Below are 13,179 nucleotides of genomic sequence, written 5' to 3'. Positions count from 1 at the left end.
CCCTTGCCTTATTAACTTGTATGTGGCTATTTTTCTTTGAAATCACCGGCATCTTATTTAGTTAAAGTACATGTGCAAGTTTCTGGTGGTAGACTACACACATGTGTGTACACACATGCATGGACACACATGCACACTCACACAATAAGAAGGGGTAGTGCAGTAAAAAATCATTCCAGGACAGAGTATAGATGTTGATAAAGCTATTCCTTGTTTCTTTATTTCCCCCCCCACACACAAAAAAATCATCCATGATTTGAAAGAAAACTGCATCTAAATGTGGAAAGCCACAAAGAGGGTAGTCCATTCAATCAGAAGATCAGTTAATAGTTATCTGCTACAATTACTATCTCCTTCTCACATGCAATGGCATATAATTCTATTTGGAAGCACTTGCAGATGGGTTTTATTTTGCCTTTGATTGGATTAAGCAGTTGTATCATTGATCTATTGCCACAATGATGTGAAATAAACAGGACCCAAATGCACCAATGACATAAAACAATAAACCAGTAGTTTATAGTTCATAAGTTGATAGAATTCAGCTGATTTGTATTGGGCTCGGCTGATCTTGGCTGCTCCCACTCCAGATTCTGTGGTCAGCCGTGAGTCTGCTAGCAGATCTAATGACTTTGCCTCATCTCATTAACAAAACTGTGGTTGCTTAAAGGATGCCCTCAGCTAAAAACTTGACTCTATTCCACATACCCCTACATCTTTCATTCTTCAACAGACAAGCCTCAGGCTCATTTTCTGGTGAAGGAACAAAAGCCAAGTGGAGGAACAAATATACATTCCAAAGTCTCTTTTTGCATCCCATCTGCTGCATAACAAACATCTGATAACATCCAAGGAGCGAAACAAGTCACAGACTAAAGTAGATTCGTAGTGGTGGTGGTGGTGTGATGACGACGAGGAAGAGTGGGAGACACTGCAAGTCACATGGGAAAGAACATGAACCAGGTGAGGGCAGAGAACTGGGGTCTTTAATATACTTGATCTACTATAGAAGAAATATGCTCCCTCTTATGCATATATTGCAATATATATGTGTATACATGTAAAATGTATATGTATATGTATGTATAGACACACATACATTTTCTTGTAGGTTTAAATGGCCTTCTTAATTCCCATTGCAGAGGAAAATAAGCTAATTATTTTGCACATATATTTATGCCTATGGTTTTAGTGTAACTTCTATGACCCAAACCATCATGTACTATATGATGTGCCAAAATGGTGTATTTCATATACACAATAATCATAAGTTTAGAACAATTTGTTCTTTCATTTTAATTGAGATGTTTCAATGTGCTAAGAACCTACTAAAAAGAGAAGTTAAATATTAATAAGTTCTCCTTCGGAAGCATTTTAAGTAAATTTTGGGTTAGTTTACATTCCACTTCATCCACTTACATATCTCACATTTTTGGAAAAATTTAAGGAAAAGGTAAACAGTATTCTTTTTAAAAAATATATTTTATTTATTTTTAGAGAGAGGGGAAGGGAAGGAGAAAGTGGGAGAGAAACATCAGTGTGTGGTTGCCTCTTATGTATCCCCTACTGGGGACTTGGCCTGCAACCCAGGCATGTGGCCTGACTGGGAATTGAACTGGCAACTCTTTGCTTCACAGGCCCGCGCTCAATCAACTGAGCTACACCAGCCAGGGCAACAGTACTCAGTTTTTATTAAAGAGTAAATGCAAACTCACTTGAGATACATGATCAACTTTTTGTAACACTATAAAGAGAATACAATGGAACATATCAATGAAACAAAGCTTCCACTTTTGCTAAATGCACCATCTTATTTCATTTTAGGCAGGGTTCTACATTTTTTTCTGTATTCACAAACAAAGACACTCCAGTCTGATTGTATAAAGCTAAAATTATGCAGATGTTCAATTCATTGTAGTCCTTGATTTTTTTTTTTACCATCTTGTATTTTTGTGTGGGCAGCTATGGTGTAATGCTTCTTAATTGTACTTTTTCTACTTAGCCACAAGCAGCTGGTATGAAAAATTCATTTTGCAGACTTTGCATTTCTCACTCTTTTACTTGAATTTACTTTAAAGCACAGTGGCAGCCATGCTAATAGGTAAACTTGCATTAAGCAGGCAGTGTCCCCAAAAGTCCTGAGGTATGACTGGAAAGGTAAAAAGTTAGAGACTCTACAGTTCAGAATATGCAATGATTATATTTTATTTCTTCTTTAAGAGAGGCCTTGCAAAGCATTAATTTACATGTCATCAAGGGGAACTTTATGGAGCCATTCCTCAGAATTTTCTAATAATTTTGAATTTTTGACTAAATTAGCCACTTGGGCCACTGATTAATAACCACATCTACTAAGAAGAGCTCATGAGAAAAAAAATCACCAAATATTTATTGCTTTGACTTCTAGATTTGGGTTTGAGAAGAGAAAATCCTCTGTTCTCCATCATTACTAATTACATGAATTGGTATAAGTCACTTTCTGTCTCTGAGTCTCAGTCCATCTTTAATGAGCTTAATGGTGTATCTCTCAATATCCTGTAGGGACAGAAAAAGCCACACAGGCCCCAGCTCATTGCCAGGTAGATGATTAGTGGAATTGTCATTAGTATTAGAATCCAAAACTCAAGAATATCTGTCCAACACTAACAAGCATTACAACTTTTTAATTTATAAAATATAAGCTGTGCAATACCTTGTTTCAGGGATTCTAACCATGTACATATGCAACAGGTAGGTATTTAGGGGCAGAATGGGTAGTTTTGATTTATTTGATAAATTAATAATCTGGATAACTCAGATAAATAAACAGCCAGTCCTAATTAAATAGTGGTTGAAAACTGGCAGCTTTAATCAAAAGAGAACAGCCTTAGAATCTGCCCAATGGAAAAGTTGAAAGCTGAGTTCTCTGTAGAAGTCCTGGGCAGCCTGGAGTCTTAAAAAACTAATTTTGGTTCTTCGCCCAGAGACAGGGGCATCTGCCATGGAGGACTCATCGGGAGCCCGGCACCCCTGAGTAAAGTCAAGGGCTGCGGCGGTGGCAGGACGGCAGCCCTTGGCCAGCGCTAAAGACCTCAGAGCCTCAGCTGCCACAGCGGTCTGGGCCCAGAGGCTTCTGTCTTCACCCAGCAACAGGGGTGTATGCCACAGAGGACTCATCCGGAGCTCCGCACCTGTGAGTAAAGATAAAAGCAGCAGCAGCAGGGCCGGCTGCCCTCAGCCAGCCCGAAACTCAGAGCCGCGGCTGCATTAGAGGTGTAGAGGCTTCCGTCTGCGGCCAGTGCCACGGAGGACTCATCCTGAGCCTGGCACCCAGTGGAGCTGTGGGCCAGCTGTGGGGTCCTTGGAAGAGAGCTGGCTCCATCCCTCCCCATCTAGGTGGGGCTTGGTGGCAGAGACCTGTCTGCCTAGGTTTGCAAGGAGGGTGGCAAGGACAGGGGGCAGTGTTCAGTTGCAATCTCTGTGGTCTCCAGCTCACCAGCCTGTCAGCCCAGGAAATTTGAAAGGAGAATTGTCCTAACCAGTCAGGTTGGGGATTGGGCTGGGCTGAGAGGCAGGCTTTCTGGAGAAGTTTTTATTGGAAAGTGGACTGAGGCTTTGTTCTCCTGTGAAGGCAGCTTGACTTGCTTCTCACTCAGCCACAGGATGGGGAAGGACCAGTACCAGATCCCCTCAGACCCAGGCAGACTGTTGGGTGGGCGGGCACCAGCAACCTAGTCTGGTAGCCTGGCTGGCTGGCACGCGGCAGTGGGCCTGGGCCTGCAACCCAGCCCACTGGGAAGTCCTGCCGAAACCAGAAAAACCAGATTGGACAGTTTGAAACCAAGAAGGGAGGTATTTTTTATTTTTAATTTATTTTTACTTTTTTTAAACTCTTTTTTCAGTATTGTATATATTTTTAAATTTTCTTGTTGCTGTATCTTTCAGTACGTTGTCCCTCTCCTTTCTTTTTTCCTGTTTTAGTCCTTCCTTTCATTAGAAACTTATTGCTTTTTCCTCACTTCTCCTGCCTTTTTTGTGTGTGTTTGTTTGTTGCTTTCTATACCACTGTAAATACTTCACAACACATCTCTCGGGTCTTAGCCCACTTTACAGGTTCCTGAATTCTACTACTGTAGTGATTAACTCTACTTGATCACATGCTAAGTCTATTTACTATTCTTTACTCTCACATGACCTCAAAAGCTGACCACCCGCAACCTCACTGCTTTCTAGATAAAACTCACAAGCCTTCCTCCCCAACAAGACACTTAGCTTTGGTCTATCCTTTCATAAAAGTGGCAAATTGGGTTGAAGATTACAATTAACACTATATATAGCCTAAAGATCTTCTATCTCTTCTCTACTGGCTGTGACTGTAAATATCATAAAGTAATCTCCTGCTGTCAAAAACCATTTTGCCTCCCCCTCCAGCTGATCACACACACACAAAGAAAGGAGTAGGTGGAAGCAGAGAACATTAAGATACCTGCAGGAGAATGCACTACTGAATTTCACAGGTATTCTACCACAGAACGTCACACTATAAACCCAGGGAGTCAGGACAGATCAATTTAAGAAGCTGAGGCTAAAAAGAAGAGTCTCATAATCAATGGGAAGACAAAGAAACAATGCCCAAATGAGAGAAAAGGGGGAAGTCTCAGAAATAAAGTTAGATAAAGGAGAGGCAAGTCAGCCATCAGATATTGAATTCAAAGTACTAGTTATCAGGAAATTCAAAGAGCTCACAATGAGCTACCAGAAACTAGAGGGGAGCTGCAGTGAGATCTCCGCAAACTATATCAACATGAAAAAGGAAATAGAAACTATCAGCAAAGCCCAAGAGGAAATGAAGAATACAATTTCAGAACTGAAGAACACAGGAGAAGAAATGAAAAGCAGGATCAATGAGGCAGAAGATTGAATCAGCGATTTGGAGGACACAGTAGAAAGAATCTCCCAGAAAAAGAAAGAAAGAGAAAAGAGGCTCAAAAAGAATGAAGAGGGACTAAGAGAAATGCAAGACAATATGAAACACAATAATGTCCGAATAATAGGAATACCAGAAGGAGAAGAAGAACAAGGGATAGAAAACCTATTTGAAAAAGTAATGACGGAAAATTTTCCTAATTTGATGAGAGAAAAAGTTACATGAATCCAGGAATCACAGAGAGTTTCATTCAAGAGGAACCCAAAGAGGACCACTTCAAGACACATCATCATTAAAATGGCAAAATTCCAAGACAAAGAGAGAATCTTAAAGGTAACAAGAGAGAAAAAGGAAGTAACATACAAGGGAGCCGCAATAAGGTTAGCTACTGACTTCTCAATGGAAACACTCCAAGCAAGAAGAAAATGGCTAGAAATATTTCAAGTAATGAGAACCAGAGGCCTACAACCAAAGCTACTTTACCCAGCAAAGCTCTCAATCAAGATAGAAGGCCAAATAAAAAGCCTCCAAGACAAAAGAAATCTAAAAGAATATGCCTTCACCAAATCAGCTGTACAAGAAATATTAAAAGGACTGCTTTAAGTAAAGGAAGGGAAAAAGAGAGACAGAGAGGAACACAGGTACAGGAAAGGCAATGACTGAGTACCTATCAATAATAACCTTAAATGTAAATGGCTTAAATTCTCCAATCAAAAGATATAGAAAAGCTGAATGGATAAGAAAGTATGACCCACACATATGCCGCCTACATGAGACAGCATAGGTCAAAAGGCAATCACATACTAAAAGTGAAAGGATGGAAACAAATTTTTCAAGCAATCAGACAAAAAAAGCCAAGGTAGCAATACTCATATTAGACAAAATAATCCTCAAAAAGGGGGCCATAATGAGAGACCCAGAAGGTCACTTCATAATACTCAAGGAAAGAATAGAACAAGAAAACATGAACATCATAAATATATATGCACCCCATATAGGAGCACCCAAATATATAAGAAAAATCCTAGAGGACGTCAAGAAAAATATTGACAGCAACACAATTATAGTAGGGGACTTTAACACCCCACTGTCAAAAATGGACAGATCTTCCAAACAAAATATCAACAAAGATATAGCTGCAGTAAACAACACCCTGGATGAAATGGACTTGAATGATATATATATATATAGAGAGAGAGAGCCTTTCATCCCAAAGAAACTAAATACACATTATTTTCAAATGCACATGGAACATTTTCAAAGATAGACCATAGGATAGGACACAAAACAAGCCTCAAGAAATTTAAGAAATTTGAAATCATACCTATCATTTTCTCTGACCACAAGGGACTGAAGTTAGAAACCAACCCCACAGGAAAAAACCCAGAACACCCAAAATCATGGAGACTGAATTGTCTGCTATTAAAAAATGAATGGGTCAAGAATGAAATTCGGGAAGAAATAAAAAGTTTCTGGGAAAAAAGGAAAATGAACTCACAACAACCCCAAACTTATGGGACATGGTGAAGGCAATCCTGAGAGGAAAGTTCATAGCAATACAGGCTTACCTAAAGAAAATAGAAACATTTCAAACAAACAGCCTAACCCGACTCCTGCAAGAACTCAAAGAACAACAATGAAGACAGTCCAGAGCAAGTACAAGGAAGGAAATAACCAAGATCAGAGCAGAATTAAGAGACATAGAGACTAAAGGCACAATTCTAAGGATCAATGAATCTAGGAGTTGGTTTTTTGAAAAGATAAACAAAATAGACAAACATTTAAGTAGGCTCATCAAGAAAAGAAGAGAGAGGACCCAAATAAACACAATCAGAAATGAAAGAGGAGAGATTACAACTGATACCACAGAAATAGAAGGGATTGTAAGGAATTACTATGTGGAACTGTATGCCAATAAATTTGAAAACCTAGGTGAAATGGACAAATTTCTAGAAAAATATAATGTTGCAAAACTCAATGAAGAAGTAGTAGAAAGCCTGACCAGATCAATAACAGCAGATGAATTTGAAGCAGTAATCAAAATTCTCCCAACACACACAAGCCCTGGACAACATGGTTTCACAGGAGAATTCTACAAAGCTTTCAAGGAAGAGCTAACCCCTATACTTCACAGACTATTCCAAAAAATCCAAAATGATGGGAAACTCCCCAACTCTTTTTATGAAGCCAGCATCATCCTAATTCCAAAACCAGATAGAGACACAACAAAGAAAGAAAACTTCAGGCCAATATTGCTGATGAACATAGATGCTAAAATCCTCAACAAAATATTGGCAAATCGCATCCAACATACATCAAAAAGATCATACAACATCACCAAGTAGGATTCATCCCAGGGATGCAAGGATGGTTCACTATCCACAAATCAGTAAATGTAATACACCACATAAACAAAAGCAAAGACAAAAATCACTTGGTCATATCAAAAGACGCGGAAAAAGCTTTTGATAAGGTACAACACCCACTTATGATAAAGGTACTCAGCAAAATGGGAATAGAGGGAGCATTCCTCAATATAATAAAGGCCATATATGAAAGACCTACAGCCAACATCATATTCAATGGGCAAAAACTAAAAGCTTTTCCACTAAGATCAGGAACAAGACAAGGTAGTCCACTTTCACCACTTATATTTAATAGAGTATTGGAAGTTTTAGCCTCAGCAATCAGGCAAGAAAAGAAAATAAGAGGCATCCAAATCAGAAAGGAGGAAAGAAAACTGTCATTGTTTGTAGATGACATGATAGTGTACATGGAAAATGCTACAGACTCTACCAAAAAACTGCTCAAACTAATTAATGAATTTGTCAAAACAGTGGATTACAAGGTCAATATCCAGAAATCAAAGTCATTTTTTGTATACCAACAAAGAAACAGCAGAAACAGAAATCAAGAAAAAAATCCCATTTGATATATCAAAAACAAAAATAACGTATCTGGCAATAAACCTAACCAAGAAGGTAAAAGATCTATATGCAGAAAACTACACAACACTGAAGAAAGAAATCAAGGAAGACACAAACAAATGGAAACATATAATGTGTTCTTGGATTGGAAGAACTAACATCATCAAAATGCCCATACTACGCAAAGCAATTTACAGATTCAATGCAATACCTATTAAAGTACCAGTAGCATATTTCACAGACATAGAGCAAACACTTCAAAAATTTTTATGGAACCATAAAAGACCCCAAATAGCAGCTGCAATTCTGAGAAAGAAGCACAAAGTAGGAGGTATCACATTACCTGATATCATACTGTATTACAAGGCCACTGTAATCAAAACAGCCTGGTACTGGCATAAAAACAGACCCATAGACCAATGGAACAGAACAGAGAACCCAGAAATAAACCCAACTCCCTATACTCAATCAATATTCAACAAAGGGGGCAGTAACATAAAATGGCAGTACAGATAGCTTCTTTAACAAATGGTGTTGGGAAAACTGGACAGCTACATGCAAAAAATGAAAATTGAGCACTAACTTACACCATACACCAAAATAAATTCAAGGTAGATAAAAGACTTAAATTTAAGCTGTGACACCATTAAAGTTCTAGAGGAGAACATTGGCAGGAAAATATCAGATAGTTCATGCAGCAACATTTTTACTGATATGTCCCCTAGAGCAAGAAATATAAAGAAAATGATAAACAAATGGGATGTCATCAAAATTAAAAGCTTCTGTGTGGCTAAGGAAAACACATTAAAATAAAAAGACAACCAACTGTATGGGAAAACATATTTGCCAATGATGCCTCAGACAAAGTTTTAATCTCTAAAATATGCAAAAAAGTCACAAGACTTCACTCTAAGGAGACAATTAACCCAATTAAAAAGTGGGGAAAGGACTTGAATAGACACTTCTCCAAGGAGGACATACAGGGGATCCAGGGACACGTGAATAGATGCTCAATATCGCTTGCTATAAGAAAGATGCAAATTAAAAGCACAATGAGATACCACTTTACACCGGTGAGAATGGCTATCATAAACAAAGCAATACACAACAAATGGGGAAAAGGGGACTCTGGTCCACTGTTGGTGAGATTGCAGACTGGTACAACCATTATGGAAAACAGTATGGAATTTTCTCAGAAAACTAAAATTGGACCTGCCTTTTGGCCCAGCAATTCCACTACTAGGACTGTATCTTAAGAACCCTAAAACACCAATCCCAAAGAACCTATGCACCCCAATGTTCATAGCAGCATAATTTACAATAGTCAAGAGTTGGAAGCAACCTAGGTGCCCGACAGTAAATGAATGGATCCAAAAACTATGGTACATATACACAATGGAATTCTATGCTGCAGAAAGGAAGAAGGAGCTCCTACTTTTTGCAACAACATGGTTGGAATTGGAAAGTATTATGGTGAGTGAAATAAGCCAGGTGTCAAAGGATAAATACCATATGATCTCACCTTTAACAGGAAGCTAAACAACAAAATAAACAAGCAAGCAAAATATAACCAAAGACACTGAAATAGAGAACAGGCTGACAGTGACCAGAGGGAAGAGGGGAGGGAATTTCAGGGGAAATAGGGGAGGGATTTAGAGGAACATATATAAAGGATACATGGACAACAATTGAGAAGGGTGGAAATGGGAGGGAGATGGAGAGAACGGGGAGTAGGATGGGATGGGAGTAATAGACAGAAAACTGTATTTGAAAAATAATTAAATAAAAAAATTGGGGAAAAATAAAAGAATGAAAGGTAAAAAAATATTTAAATAAACTTAAAAAACCCTACGGTACATTTATAAATGGAATACTACACAGGAGAAGGAAAGGAGCTCCTACCCTTCGCAACAGCATGGACAGAACTGGAGAGCATTATGCTAAGTGAAAAAAGCCATGCGATGAGAGTCAAATACTGTATGATCTCGTTTAAGTGGAACCTAATCAACAAAAGAAAAAAGGCAAGGAAAGCATAACCAGAGACATTGAAATTAAGAACACTCTGACAGTAACCAGAGGGTGTGTGGGAGGAGATAATGTGAGGAAAGAGGGGAAGGGTTTTCAGGAATAACTATAAAGGACACATGGACAAAACCAAGGCAGGGTGGAAGCAGGTGATGGAGGTGGAGATGGCTGGGGTGGATGGGGAGTGGTGGTTAGTAAATGCAAACAACTGTAACTGAACAATAAAATAGTTAAAAAAAACTAATTTTGGTTGTTTTCAAAATAACATTTCAAAATATAAAGTTTTTATATCTATTTTCAATCAACATGTCCTGTTGATTCTAAAAACACTAAATCATATTATATAGTCATACATTTATTGTTCAAAGGAAATCTATTAAAGTGTTAAAAGTATATTAAAGTATATGGAATGGTGGCAGAATAATCCTGGAACCAGTTGTCTTTAATGAGATGTTGGTACTGTGAAAAAATATAATTGTTTGAATATTTGTGGACTATTTATAAAATCATGTGGAATTTGGAATTCAGTGAAAGTACAGTAATATGCCAGATGTGAATATAATTTAATCCCTTTTGCTTAGGGGGTACTCTGATAGGCACCTCCACACATTACCTCCTTCATGAGCCAGTGATGCTACTCTTCTAGTGAACACACACAGAAGAGATAGGTGATATCTTCATTAAACAGTGGAATTTTTTTTTATCTATATGGTAGAGCAGCTAACTTGCTATGGGTGTGTTTATTATTACTTCCCAAAATAAGATATAGCAAGCACATCTCTTTAATGTTAAATTATAAATTTCCAAATTTTCTTTTTTATTTTTAATGCATATCCAATAAAGGAGCCGATGCTATAAAGAGTCAATATTAATGCTTCATTTTAAAATAACAAATACCAAAGGTGAAAAACTGGGACATTTATAATAGCATAAGCAATAAAAATAATTTTAAAAAAGTAAAAGAAAAGAACAAATGGCATGCACATATGTGTGAAAGAAAAGCCAGTCTCTGCTGGAAGTGTTAGTGAATCACTGTTGCTAAACATAAAAAGACAATTGTTATGCCCCCAGTTTTAGGCACCAACATACCTAGACTCAGAAAACTACTGTGGTCTCATATTTTCAACAATTAGAACCTGTACATTGAAAATCATTGTAATTACTTCAAGGTATCCTCCAAAATGATACATTAAGTTACCCTTTCGAAATGTGAAGGATGGCTTATTTTCCCCTATATTTAACATAAAAGATTTTTTTGTTCTTTCCTCTTTTTATTGAATGCATTGGGATGATACTAGTTAACAAAATTTTTCAGGTTCCAGGCACACAATTCTGTACACTGTGTTGTGTGTTTCCCACTCAATTAAGTCTCCATCTATCATCATTCATACTCTCTGTAAACTCCTTTACTTCCCCCACCACCCCTGGCAATCACCACACTGCTGTTGTATTCATGAGTTTTATCTTTTATTGTTTTTTTTCTGTGCTCAAACCCTCCATGCACCCACCCTCCATGATATTATTATTTCTTTATATGTCTCCTAAACTTAACATAAACGATTGCATTTTAAATTCACACATATATATTTAGTGAGAATAAAAATTAATATATTTATTTAAAACATTTCAATACATGTATTAAAATATTTTCATTAAATACATAGCTTATTTTATATGTTTATTTATATATTTTAACATACTTATACCAATATTTTGTTAAATATTTTATTCCATTATTTTTTGGAAGATTTAATATATGAATATATTATATGTGTAATGTTAGTATGTCGTGTCTACCACAGATTTCTAAATAATTGTTAATTTTATCAAATAGGTTTTTTTCGTTTTTTATTGGTGTTCAAGTTCAGTTGTCTCAATTTTCACCCCACCATGACCCCCACCCCACCCATCCCTGCCTCCCACCTTTGAACCTACTCCCTTTGTCTTTGTCTAACATGTCCTTCATAAATGTTTCTTGATGGCATTTCCTCTGTTTTCCTCCATTACCCCTCTCCTCCCTCCTCTCTGGTTACTTTCAGTTTGTTCTTTATTTCAGTGTCCCTGGATGTATTCTGCTTGCTTGTTTGTTTTGTGGATTAGGTTCCACTTATAGGTGAGATCATATGATGTTTGTCTTTTACTGCTAAGTCTAATAGTGTTTCTGTTGACTGATTAAACATATCCTTGTTACTTCTCTGTATTCCTGAATTTTCTATTACAAACATGTGAGACTTTTTTAACCAGGAAAAAAAAAACTTAAATGTTGTTTAAAAGTTACAAGTGAAGTGTTTAAGGTGATAAAATGAGATAGCTGCAGTCCAATGGGAGGCTGGACACAGGCCTTATTACTCCTCCTTGTATTCAATCTGTGGCACACTGATACACTGTCCAGGAAGTTAGTATGTCAGAGGACAGCCCACATGAAGAAGAAAAGAACATGATTCCTTATTGCATCCATTCCACTGGTCAGTATCTATGTCACATCAATTTTCAAATATTTTAAATATCACTTCTGCTTATGCCAAGCATAGTTTATGTAAGATCTCTTGATTAATTTTTTTAATTTATTTAATACTTTTCAAGTAGAGATTTCTGCTTATTACTCCCATCCCAAGCCCCCTCGTGCTCCCTGCTCCCTCCCATTTCCACCCTTCTTAGTTGTTGTCTATGTATCCTTTATATTTGTTCCTCTAAATCCCTCCCCTATTTCCCCTGAAATTCCCTCCCCCTCTCCTCTGGTCGCTGTCCCTATGTTCTCCACTTCAGTGTCTTTGGTTATATTTTGCTTGCTTGCTTGTTTTGTTGTTTAGCTTCCTGTTAAAGGTGAGACCATATGGTATAAGTCTTTCAACACCTGGCTTATTTCACTCAGCATACTGCTTTCAAGTTCTATCCATGCTGTTGCAAAGGGTAGGAACTCCTTCATTCTTTCTGCTGCATAGAATTCCATTGTGTATATGTACCATAGTTTTTTGATCCATTCATTTACTGACAGGCACCCAGGTTGCTTCCAACTTTGGCTACTGTAAATTGTGCTGCTATAAACATTGGGGTGCATAGGTTCTTTGGGATTGGTATTTTAGGGTTCTTAGGATATAATCCTAGCAGTGGAATTGCTGAGTCAAAAGGCAGGTCCATTTTTAGTTTTCTGAGAAATTTCCATACTGTTTTCCATAGGGGTGGTACCAGTCTGCAATCCCACCAACAGTGAACTAGGGTCCCTTTTTCTCCACAATCTCTCCAACACTTGTTTGCTGCTTTGTTTATGGTAGCCATTCTGACTGGTGTGAAATGGTATATCACTGTAGTTTTAATTCACAT

The sequence above is a fragment of the Sturnira hondurensis genome, unplaced genomic scaffold, assembly GCF_014824575.4.
Source record: "Sturnira hondurensis isolate 20B ecotype Veracruz unplaced genomic scaffold, ASM1482457v3 Scaffold0006571, whole genome shotgun sequence".
Taxonomy (NCBI): Eukaryota; Metazoa; Chordata; class Mammalia; order Chiroptera; family Phyllostomidae; genus Sturnira; species Sturnira hondurensis.
The sequence above is the reverse complement of the archived record's forward strand: the minus strand, read 5'-3'. Positions refer to the sequence as shown.